The following is a 13,380-nucleotide window of genomic DNA, read 5'->3' as shown; positions in this document are numbered from 1 at the left end:
TTTTTCCCATAATTATTATCAACCCCTTAAAGAGCCACTCCTAGGTGATGTGTTTTTAAATATTGCTGGAAATAATTTATTGTATTGGATCTGAATGCTTGATGAAGTAGAAGCATGGCTTTTGTCATATTGAATGTACTTACTTGAAAGTTCTTATAAGCAATCACTTAGAATATTAATTATATTGAAACTTACTAGGTAACCCAAAACCAGCCATTGGCTTTGGAGTCGATTCCAACTCATGCTTACTCCGTGTATGTCAGAGTAGAGACTGTGCTCCACATAGGGTTTTCAAGGTTGTGCCGTTACAAAAGTAGACGGACAGGTGTTCCTTCCAAGGCATCTCTGTGTGTTCTCTCATCTCCAACTGTTCAGTTAGCTGTTCACCACTTAATTATTTGAACCACCCTGAATTTCTTTTAAGTAAAGGATCACATAAAATATTTTCATGAAATTCCAAATTCATCTATCTAAAACTACTTTCTCTACACCCAATGATTTAATATACCTAATCCAATCATTCTTGTCCCTGTCACCTTCATACTAATTGAGAGGATCAACTCTTGGACCAGGACGAAAAGTCATGTCACATCATAAGAGACTGACCCATCTAGTGCCATCATTAAGCATAACCTCAGATTGGTTTTCTTCACAAAGATGCATTTGGAGTGCCTTCTTCCCTTTAGTTTTATGTGTTTTGTTTTTGTTGGTCCAGTAATCCCACCTCCCCCCTTCTCTCTCTCTCTCTCTCTTTTTTTTTTTTTTTTTGCCTCTTAAATTACACAGCACTATTTCCAACCATGGATGAATATTTTAATCCATGGGAGCGTTTCAAAAATATAAATGCTGGCACTTAGAATGGTGATTCTCAAACTTTAGCATCAGAATCACCTGGAGAGTTTGTTAAAACAGATGGCTGGACCCAACATCCTCAGAGTTATGATTCAGGAGGTCTGAGGGAGGGTCTGAAAATTTGTATTTCCTACATATTTCCACGTGATGCTGATGTTGCTGGTCTGGGACCACACTTTAAGATGCATGGAACTAGAGATTTGGAATTAATTGGTTTTCAATGGGGTCTGGGCATTTAGGTTTTTATTAATTCCCAAGATAATTGTAACAAGCAGTAAGGTTTGAAAATTACTATTAAATCTAGTGAATTTCTTTCTTAGAAACATTCAACGTTTTATTTTTAGATCAAGGTTAAGTATGAGGTGGAGAACCTTAGGCCAAATACAAAGGTAGCATAATAGCAGCCACTGAATGTTAAGCGTGATCTAATTTTAAATGCAGTTATTGACTTAACTATTACAACAATAGCTCTAGCTGTTAGCAAATATAGTACTTGTAAGACTATGGTATTTTCTTAAAATAATTCTTACTGCATACTTGAAAAAACAACAAACAGGTTCAAGAAATTGCACTTCTAAGTATTTTTCAATTTATTCTACTCAGGCCTCTTTAAGGTACTTATAGGAAGCTAACAAAGTGATGAACAAACATAGAAAAGTTTAAAACAACGTATTACTGACTATATCATGGAAGTAATATAGAACACTTTAGATGAAATAGGCTCATTTGAAGTTAATGCTATCACTAAAGAGTCTATAAAGTCCTCATTTAAAATTAAATATTATGTTGTTTTCCTGTATCACACTGGATAAATATGTTGGCTGTTGTTGTTAAGTGCCATCAAGTCACTTCTGACCCATAGCGACCTGATATAGGGTTTCCGAGGAGTGGCTGGTGAATTTGAACTGCCGACCTTGTGGTTCAAACTGACTTTGCAGTCCAGCACATTAATCCACAGCGCCACACCAGGGCTCCGGATAAATGTGAGTGGTCTTTGAATAGTTCATGGATAAACAGAAGGAAAAGATAATGAAATTTTCCCATGAATTTTTGAAGTCCTCTTGCACACATAAAATAAACAACAATATTTGGAAAAAATAATACTTTATTAATAACTTATTGCAACAAAATATTGACTGGACATCCTCAAAAGCTCACATGCCTCTCTACATACATGCCCTGGGAACCACACACCATATATAACTTGTTTTGTGTATAACAAAGGTTACTGGTTGTAGATCTTCTAGACAGGTTTATTTCACTAGAAGTCTGGAAAATTCTAGCAAGCACATTGCCTGTCAGTATCAATAGGACTCCAGGGTGACTAAATTAGTGGTTTCATACAATACCCATGTGCTCTGAATAGAATTCTTTAATTATGACTAGATATGACTAGAAATATGGTTAAGGACTCTACAAATATTGAGTGGCATTTAATTTTAAGACTACTTGTGAAAGACAAAAAATAAAATCTAAAGTGAGTAAATAATGCCCTTCGTTGTTGTTCAGTGCCTTTGAGTCAGTTCCTACTCATAGAGAGACCCCGTATAGGGTTTCCAAGCAGCAGCTGATAAGTTTGAACTGCTGGCGTTGCCGTTCAAACAACCTTGCAGGAAAGATAGTATTTCTACCCATCATTCCAAAACTGGAGTCCTGGTGTGGTGCATTAAGATTAGCATTGGACGACTAATCTCAAGGTTTATGGTTCAAACCCACCGGCCACTCCTGGGAAACCCTACATAGGGTCGCTATGAGTCAGAACCGACTTGACAGCACATAACAACTACACCAATAATTACAGAACAATTCATGATATTGACCATAATTACTAATGTCTGCACACCGCTTTACAGTTTTCAAAGCACTTAGACATACCATATTTTTGCATCTAACACAATCACTAAATAATACATAGAAATTAATGTGCAAGAGGTTGTGCACTTCTCAAAAAACTGTGTGACAGCATTATTTGAGTAAAAAGGCATTACTCATATGATTCACAGCTTAATAAATACTATCGTTAAAAAACAACAACTCTAGATTGTCCTGAGAAAAGGGAAGAAGAAAATAATTAGTCTGCTTGTGTTCAGTGATGTTTAGTCTGTGGTCTGTATATGCACATTTGGAGTATCTGGTGATGCAAACATTTAAATGCTTGGCTGCCAAGCAAAAGGTTGAAGGTCTGAGTCCCTGAAACATCTCAGGAGAAAGGCCCGGCAATTTGCTTCTAAAAAAGCAGCCACAGAAAACCCTATGGCACAGTTACACTCTGACAAGAGTCAAGATTAACTTTATGGCAACTTTTTTTAAACGTCTGTTTTGGTATAAGCTAAAATTGAGGTTGAGGTAAAAGTGGCCCTGGGGGAGGCTGTCTGGGCAGAATCCCAGAATGATCATCTTTCACCTAAAGGATGAAAGAATAGAGTTCTGAGATCAAGCGGTCCACAGGCAGAAAGCAAAATGAAAACACTGAAGCCCTGAGTTAAAGAAAAGCAGTAGTAAGGGGGCACCAGGGGGCACACGTGCACTGAGTCCAGACTCAGAGGCGCCTCCTGCAGGTTTCCTCCCCCTATCCCCCCACTGTCTCTTCCTGTGAATTTCTGACTTCGCGCCCAACACCTTCCTCAGTTTGGAGAAATTACTGCGGCAATGTTTAGACTTTGTCACTGTGCTGTCTTGATTTTAATAGTGAAACCCTGCCTTGGGCAACAGTTTTTATATGTAGGCATACATTGCATACTTTTATCATAATAATAGGTCATATTCTGAGGTTATCCAATATGCTTGAGTCATTTTAACTCATTAAATTTCGGATTTCTTTTTTTTTTTTTTTTGAGTTTGTATGTGGTGGGGGATGGAACCAGGTTAATTTCGAAAATAGAAAATAAAAGTTCACGTGGTTCTGAAAACACATTTTTTAAATCCTTTCATTACTAAACTAGCAATTCTCTTCATTCTACATATGAAATAATAAGTTTCAGGCATGCGTTTTTATCGTCCTCATTTCTATGCACCCAAACAGCTTACCAACCCTGATCCTTTCCACATGACACAGCTCCATGTTCCATCCACCGGAAAAAGTAAGATGGTGCTTCCTATTTGTAAGACTTACTCCTTTCGCCTTCTGAGTCGCTTTTGTTATCTCTCTTGTTACAGAAGCTGATTCAACAAACACATTTTCTGTTATACCTTCCCCTTCATCTCACAGAGGAGCAGGAGCAGAGACAGAATGGATGTGGCATTTAAACCTGGGCCCTGCTTCGCCTAAGGTTAAAAGAGCCCACAAGGTATTCCAGTAGCAGCATCTCAATAGTTACACATTGTGGTGAACCGATAGTGTTTCTTAAATGGACAAGCTTGCTATTTATTGCATTCCTCTGAGCATTCTAAGTGGTGCTTAGAAGAATATGCCTAGAAGTTCTGAAAGCAAGGCCAAATACTAGTATCAATTTTAACACAGGATATAATCATACTGCTGATATCAAGACAGAAGCAGTGAGAGAGAATTGAGTAAGTAGTGAAGTATTGATTGTGATAGGGGCCAGGTGGGAGAGACAACGAATAATTCATGACCTGAAAATAGGCCTCATGTGTTGTTGAAGGATAATTACTGGACTGCTAACCACAAGGTCGGTGGTTCAAACCCACCAACCTCTCCTCAAAAAACCTAAACAGGATCGCTATGTGTTAGAACTGATTTGGCACACTTAGTAATAACAGCTTCTGTAGAACAAGTGCTTGAGAGTGAGCCTGGCAGCTTGTTGAGGTTTTGGGAGGCAGGTGGGAGATGGGGGCACAGGGTCAGGGTTCAATGTGCTATGTAAGATACTGCAAAGGCATGAAGGTGTGATCTTGCTGCTTCATAGGCTTATGCTTTTGAACCCTAACCCCAACCTGAAAAGGGCCCCATGCCTGGTAAAATGCTCTGTTGTTGCCATGGTGAAATTCTTAATACATGTTTAACAAGGGATCTGTAATTTATGCAGTCAGTCCTGAGAGGCTGTGTGGGAGCTGAGGGAGGGGTGGGGAGATATTTCTTCTCAGGTGGGCTTAGGGCAGAAGGTCATCTCCCTCCTCAAGTGCATCATTTTCTTCTGACCCTACTCGCAGTTTTTCCAGAGCAGTATGCATTTCATGAAATTCCGGTATTTCTGGAGCCCTGGTGTGGTGCCATAGGATAAGCACTCAACCTGAAAGTCAGTTTGAACTGCAAGGTTGATGGTTCAACTCACCGGTTGCTCCTCAGAAACCCTGTACAGGGTCACTATGAGTCAGAACTGACTCCGTGGTACTTAACAACAGCAGCATGCTTTGTTACTTGCTTAGACCTCTCTTAGTTTTGTAGGACTGTCAGCAAAACACCACAAAGTAGGTAGCTTTAAAGAATAGAAATTTATTTTCTCACAGTGTGGAGACCAGAAATCTGAATTCATAACACTGGTCTTGTTGATTCCTTCTAAGGCTTTGAGAGAGGATATGCTCTCTATCTCTCTCCAACTTTGTGGTGGCTGCCAGCAATCCCTGGCATTCCTTGGCTGTAGATGAATCCTTACATGCTGTCTTCCTCTGTGTGTGGAAATCTGTTTTCATGTCTGTTCTCTTTCATATGACATCAGTCATATAGAATTAGAGACTACCCTAGTCTTGTATGACATTTTTAACTTAACTGATAGCATCTGCTGAAAAACAAAAACAGCTTATTTTCCTAAACAAGGTCACAATTAAAGTACAGAGGTTAAGGTGTCAACATATCATTTTTTTAATGGATACAATTTAACCACTAACAATTACCTATCTGTCTTTTGCCCATAAGGGCAAGGACTTTGTCCATCTTGTTCACTACAATCTCTTTTATTCCTACAATAATGTGTATCTACAGTAGTCCTCAGAAAACTGTGCTGAAAGAATGGTTGGACTTCAGTTTTTGAGGAAGGAAGTTGTAAAGAGCAGGGTAGGGTTTCCAGGACCTGGAGGAATTGGAACTCAAGTCTTCTACCTGAGGCTCAGGATTCTGGCACTGGATGCGAATCACAAGGTATATGGTTCAAGCCCACCAGATACTCTTCAGGAGAAAGATGAGGCTTTTTGCTCTGGCCAAGACTTGCAGCTTCAGAAACCCTATACAGAATTATTCAGAACCAACTTGACAGCACTAAACAACAAAGATCATGTCCAAATTGTCAAATGACATGCTGATTTATGCTGGTCTGTATTTCAAAGATAAAATTGAAATGGAAGCCAGTTGTGCTGAATTGGTATTGCCCTAGTGGAGTGGTGGGAGTTTCCAAAATTGTACAAAAGCAACCATTGACTGGAATTGCCTGTGGGACTTGATTGAAGTACCAACTCCTGCAAAGTTCTAGGGACTGTAGAAATACTCCTAGCTTTTGCCAGCATTTGTAGCCTTTCACACAAATGTTTGTAGGGGATGTTTGACCATGGTTCTTTGGAACTAGTAAGAAATGTTTCTAAAAGAAACCGTCTCCTCCGCCCTCCAATTTGAGTATCTCCAAATTCTTTCCTCATTCCTGAATTTCTCCCCTACTACCACCTTTTCCTAATTTATATGATGGATTAACTGAGGTGCTGTTGCTCAATAAATGATGAGCTTGTGTCCCTGTGAGCAAACCATGATAAATTTGGAGGCACTGGGCATAGAATAATTACATTGATTTCTAATTAACCTGAATGGCATGCTTGGGAAAGTAGACAAACCCAGAAAAGCCTTCAATTCCTTGAAACCTGCTGCTATGCCAGTGTTTTCATTCCTGCTGGTCTCAGGTTAGACAGACTCACCTCTGATCTTACCCCTGGACTTTTACCAATCAGAGCAAGACTGACTAAGGAACAAGAGACCATTATCGCTTAGGCAAGACTTGGAAATTACTCCCCAAGTGTTTTCTTTTTGCTTTCTTTACAGCATGGTGGTTAAGTCCACAACCTCTAAAGTCAGGATGTTGTTGTGAAGCGCCGTCGAGTCAGTTCCAACCCTTAGTGACCTTGTATAGGGTTTTCGAGGCGCTTCTGGTGAGCTTGCCTTTCAAACAGCTTTGCAGTCTGGCACATTAACTCACAGCGCCACACCCCAGCTCTGGCACTAGTTAGCTGGGTAAACTTTAGCAAATCATTTAACATCTCTGTTCTTCATCTGAAAAATTGATCTCTATCTTATTGGTGAAAATTAAACGAGTTGATACATATAAAACAGTTAACATGGGAGCTGGTATACTTGTTAAGTGCCGTTGAGTCGATTCCGACCTATAGCAAGCCTGTATAGGATTTCTGAGGAGTGACTGGTGAGCTTGAGCCACCTACCTTGCAGTTCAAATGACTTTGCAGTCTGATGCATTAGCCCACAGGGCCACACCAGGACTCCTAGGGGAGCTGATATGTCATATAAATCCAATGCATGTTTGCTATCATGGTTGTTTAGTTATTCTTATCACTACCTTTTTCAGAGGAATCTTCTCTTCTGTTGGGGAAATTGATTCTTATCCTTCCAATTGCTTGCCTTTCTGTTTGGATTTACCTCCTGAGGTAAGGGTATGAAGTGAATTCTGTGGCATTTTCTCATTTATTAATTCATTATTCAATCAAACAGTAAAGATTTTTGCAGTTTACAATAAGGTATTAGATGAACTCTTTCCAGAGATTGGGATGAGTACTGATTCTGACCTCTGGAGGCCTGGCTGAATGATCAGTGTCATGGCTGTGTATCCTGCCTGTTGGGCACAGGCTGTTCTGCATGGCAATTAAATATACTGTGTGTCAAGCAAAGAAAGATGGACTATTAATATGGAGTGCATCATTCAGGATGTTCACTTAGGGTTCTCTAGAGTCCTATGAAGTCTGAGATTCACCAGAAAGAATGGGAACCAAATCAAACCCATTATCAGAGTGGGACATCTCTTTCCAAGGCACCTTGTCACCAGGCATAACTCCAAGTCATGTAATCTGCAAAACGGAGATAATTACACCTGCCTGCTCTGTGTCGCACAGAGACAGTATGAGGATTAATTAAATAATGACTGCCAAGAACACCAAACTCCTTTGAGATAAACGTTCTACAAATGCAATCTTAGATTATTATTCAGAACTTCATTCTGTAAATATCAGGACAGACCTTCAGTTTATGAGATGAGGCTCACGCAGACATCTGCACTGCTGGAATTCCCCGAGAGGATCGAAAGCCTGTCTGGAAAATTCCTGACCATCAAATTCACACATTACTAGAAACTTTGCTTTATATAGTCACATACAACCTGACAGATGTTTTCTTAACTGTTATCAAAGTCTCGTACCAAGCACTTGCATTTGGGGTGTTAGCTTTGCTCCCTTCCAACAGAAAATCTCTTCCATGGCTAGGTCCGCATTCAGCTGATTCCACTTCGTTCAGTTTAACCTGGACTAGTTTTGTCTGTGATATAGGATTTCCAGTGCTTACACCAGGATAGTCCCGGGATAACCAAGGACGCCGGTCATTCTGGTGGTGGATTATTACCCAATAAGCAAGGTAAGCACAGGCTTACTTGTGCTTACTGACTAATCTATAGTGAACAGTTTCACATTTTTTCACCACATCAAAGATTTTGCTTCTATGTAGGGCTGGCATCTATCTCTCTCCCAACCTCACAGCACCTTCCTACAGAATCAAAGCCTCTTTTCAAATTTCCAATCCCTGACAAGGATGGAGAACCTAGTGTGCAAGGTAAGCACAGGTTTACCTTGCTTATTGAATAATCTGCCCCTGTTATTGTTGTTAAATGCTGTCGAGTCAGTTTTGATTCATCGTGACCCTGTAAAGGGTTTCTAAAGAGTGACTGGTGAGTTTGAACCGTCTACCTTGCGGTTCAAATAGACCTTGTGGTCCAGTGCTTATCCTATAGCACCAAACCAGGACTCCCCTAATATGCTATTTAATAATTAGTTACACTAAGTTTGTGACCTTGTGGAATTTACTTCTGGATATTGGTCAACTGTTCTATAGAATGTTGGGGCTGGGACTGATAATACCAAGATATTGTATACATAGCACCATTCTCAATGCTTTATGCTTAATTACTATAACTCCTGAAGGAAAGTATTATCACTGTATCCACTGACAGATGAGGGACACAGAGAGTCATTCACTTTCCACGACTAATACATGGCAGGACTGGGGTTCAAACCCAGGCAACCTGGCACAAGTCCATGCTCTTTGCATCTATATAAAACTGCCTCTCTAAGAGACTTTACAGACTTTAGAGATAATGATTTTCATATAGTCCTGTTTTATTTCTACTCATTATAACAACTCAATAAACTCAGGGTACGTATCTTCTCTATTATGTTGTTGTTGTTAAATGCCATCATGTCAGTTCTGACTCATGGTGACCCTGAATAGAGTTTCCAAGGGATGGTTGGTGAGTTTGAACCACCAATTTTGCCATTCAAACCAACCTTGTAGTCGAGTGCTTATTCTACAGCACCACACCAGGACATTATACCAATGTAAAAATAGGAACCAGTGTAAAACTCTCTAGGTCAAATGACTTTTCTTTGGAGTTGTCTTCTCCCATAGTTCCAAATTGCCCCAGGATGCTGCAGGAGTCAGGCAGCTTCCAACTTGGTTTGGAAAGTGCCCAGGGAAGCCCGCCCCTGCCATTACTGCCACTGCTTTCTGCTTCTCCCTGTTGGCTTTGTTGAAAGCTGGCCCTGCAGACAAGCCCACTCACACCTGACTGACCCATAACTGGGCTGGCTTTAATTTTTCTGAGGTAGACAGTCTCTCAGCACCAGGCATGGCCAGAATGATTCCCTTGCTGGACAAACTGACAGACTAGTGGAGGTGCTCTCTCCTGTGGCTATCAGTTGTGCCAGGCTTTGGCCCCTGACAGATCCCAGATGTCTCTCTCTTTTTTGCCAAAAGGGTTTCATATCTTGGGGTCACATTACTTTTCCTTTTCAACTCAATAAAAAAAGCTCTGGTTACAACCCCTTTCCATTGCAACTGAGTTATTGACTCAATTTGAATCCAGAATTAAGGTTAAAGTGGCTCAATCAAAAGCAAAATGTGTATTATTTTCTCCATTCTACAATTAGCCATCACCATTAGCTAGATGTTAATTCCTGTTCACACCCCCTTTAGTTCTTCTGCATAAGCAGAAATGCTTGCACAAATCAGAGAGCCTGCAACAGATACTGTGTGAAATCCACAGGGATATGATTGGGCTGTTATGCCAGGAAAATTAGGTCAGCTGAACAAGTGGTCTCTGATTAATTCTAAAGACTTACTGATTAGAGGTGTTCCCTACATCAGAATTTCCACTCATGCTTCTAACAGCCACCCTATTTGTTTTTGTTTGTTTTCAGCACCACCCTGCATCTACCCTGCTACTACTCCAGCTCTGGTTTCATGAAAGCGCAATACATTGAAAAGTTTGAGGTGTTTCTCTGGTACCATTTGTCTCCTTGGAAATGCCATTAATTCACCAGGTTAAATCATGGTAAATATATGCAACAAATCATTTTCCATTTCAACATTCTTCACCTGCAAACTTCAATAATATTAGTTATGATCATCATGTTGCTAACTCATCAACATTATCTGTTCCCAAATTATACCGTGACCCTTGATTGAAGGTCATTGTCCACTAAACAATAAGTCTCATATTTCCCCTCTACCTCGTCCACCCTGACTGTGTTGTTATTAGGTACCCTGGGGTATGTTCTGACATAGTGACTCTATGTACAACAGAACAAAACACTGACTCGTCAGATTGTTTGCTCAATCCACAAATTGAATAAGTATAGTGAAAGGATACAACCCTGATACACACTTTTCTGATTTTAAGCTACCCTTGGTTTGTTTGAACAACTGCCTGTTGGGCTATGTAAAGGTTCTGTATGAACACATTGAAATATTCTGGAATTCTCATTCCTTGCAATAGTCATAATTGGTTATGATATACACGGTTGAATGTCAGTTGAATGGTGGATGTTCAACCATTTTAAGAGGTAGAGTCAATAATACTGAAGGAAGAGGTCCAAGGTGCATTGAAGGCATTGGCAAGAACAAGGCACCTGGAATTGATGGACTACAAATTGAAATCTTTCAACAAAGTGAGGCAGCACTGGAGGCACTCACTCATCTATACCAAGAAATATGGAAGACAACTACTTGACCAACTGACTGGAAGAGATCCAAATTTGTGCCCATTCCAAAGAGAAGTGACCCAATGGAATGCAGAAATCATCTGACAATATTATTAATAACACATGCTAGTAAACTTTTGCTAAAGATAATACAAAAATGGCTGCAACCATGCATTGACAGAGAATTTCCAGAGGTTCAAGCCAGATTCAGAAGAGGATGTGGAATGAGGGATATCATTACTGACAACAGATGGAGCTTGGTTGAAAGCATTTAGTACCAGAAAGATGTTTACCTGTGCTTTATTGACTATGCAAAGACTTTTGATCATGGGGATCATGACAAGCTATGGGAAACATTGTGCAGAATGAGTATTTCCAGAACAGTTAATTGTACTCATGACTCATAGACCAAGAGGCAGTTGTTTGAACAGAAGGACCGCCAAATGGTTTAAAATCAGGAAAAGTGTGTGCCAGGGTTGTATTCTTTCACCATATTTATTCAGTCTGTATCCTGAGCAAATAATCTGAGAAACTGGATTATATGAAGGAAAATATGGCATCAGGATTAGAGGAAGACTCAAACAACCTGCAACCTGTAGATGATACAACCTTGCATACTGAAAGTAAAGAGGACTGAAAATACTTACTGATGAAGGCCACTATCATTGGGTTGCACCTCAATGTAAAGAAAAACAAACTCCTCACCACTGGACCAATAAACAACATCCATACAAATGGAGAAAGGACTTCATTTTGCTCGTATGAACACTCAAGTAAGCAGCAGTCAAGAAATTAAACGATATATTGCATTAAGAAAATCTGCTGCACAAGACCTCTTCATAGTGTTGAAGAGCAAAGGTGTCAGTTTGAGGTCTAAGGTGCTCCTAACACAAGCCAAGGTATTTTTAATAGCCTCATATGCATGTGAAAGGTGGACAATGAATAAAGATGAATTGATGCATTTGAATTATGGTGTTGAAGGAGAATATTATAAATACCACAGACTGCCAAAAGAATAAACCAATCCGTGTTGGAAGATGTATAGCCAGAATGCTCTTTGGAAGCCAGGATGGCCAGACTTAGTCTCTCATACATCAAACATCTTATCAGGAGTGACCAATTCCTGGAGAAGGATATCATGTTTGGTAAAGTGGAGGGTCTGAGAAAATGGGGAAGACCCCCCAATGAGATGGATTGGCACATTGGCAACAGCAATGGGCTCAAATATAGCAGCGATTATGGGGTTGGTGCAGGATCAGGCAGTGTTTCGTTCTGTTGTGCATAGGGTCGATAGCAACTCGATGGCACTTAAGAATAACAACAAACATTTCTGATGTTCTCTGCTTTTAGCTAAGGGCCATCTAACTCTTAAAATGATATCATTCATTCCAAATCACCTTTTACATCCAACTTTATTGCAGTTCCCTGTTGATGTACTGATACAACTTTTATATTATCTTCAGCAGAACCTGTGTGAGATAATATTATCATGTTTGACAATTCTTACATGCTGTTGGATCACCTTTCTTTGAAATGGGCACAAACATGGATCTCTTCTAGTCAATTGCCCAGGTAACTGTCTTCTAAATTTCTTAGCTTTGATGAATGAATGCTTCCAGTGTTGCATCTGTTTGTTGAAACATTTTAATTGATATTCTGTTATTTTCTGGAGTCTTGTTTTTTGCCAATGCCTTTAGTGTGGCTTGAACTTCTTCCTTCAATGCTTTTGAGTCTTGATAGCCATGAATAAACTTTGGTTTCTATATGTTTTCATATTCCAATATTTGTCCCTTTGTGATTGGCCATAATATTTTCAAGGTTTATCCACATTGTAGCATGAATCCGGACTTATTTTCTTATCATGACTGAGTAATATTTCATTGTATGCAAATACCAGATTTTGTTTATTCACTCATTTGTTAATAGACACTTGGGTTGTTTGCACATTTTGGGTATGTAAAAAGTACTCCACTAAACATTGGTGTACATGCATCTGCAAGAATTACTTTCAATTAATAGGTTGTTTTCTTAGGAAGCTACAAATAAGATCACTTATGAGACCTGATGCTAATTCCCACCCCTCCAATTTTAGTTGGGTCACCTTGTCTTGCTGTTGTTATGTGCCATAAGTCAATTCTGACTCATAGTGACCCTGTTTAGTGTTTCCAAGGAACATCTGTGTGTTTTAACTGCCAGTATTGTGATTCAAACCGAACTTGCTGTCCAGTGTTTATCCTACAGTGCCACACCAAGACTCCAACCTTGTTTTAGGGGTATTGTAATAATTAAGTTTAATAATGTACAAAAGCATGTCGTATGGTATCATGCGCAACAGATGATATTAATAGAGCTTATTATTTTAATTATCCTGTAGAAAAATAATGAGTTTTCTTT

Source organism: Chrysochloris asiatica, unplaced genomic scaffold (assembly GCF_000296735.1).
Source record: "Chrysochloris asiatica unplaced genomic scaffold, ChrAsi1.0 scaffold00236, whole genome shotgun sequence".
NCBI lineage: Eukaryota > Metazoa > Chordata > Mammalia > Afrosoricida > Chrysochloridae > Chrysochloris > Chrysochloris asiatica.
Note: the sequence above shows the minus strand (reverse complement) of the source record.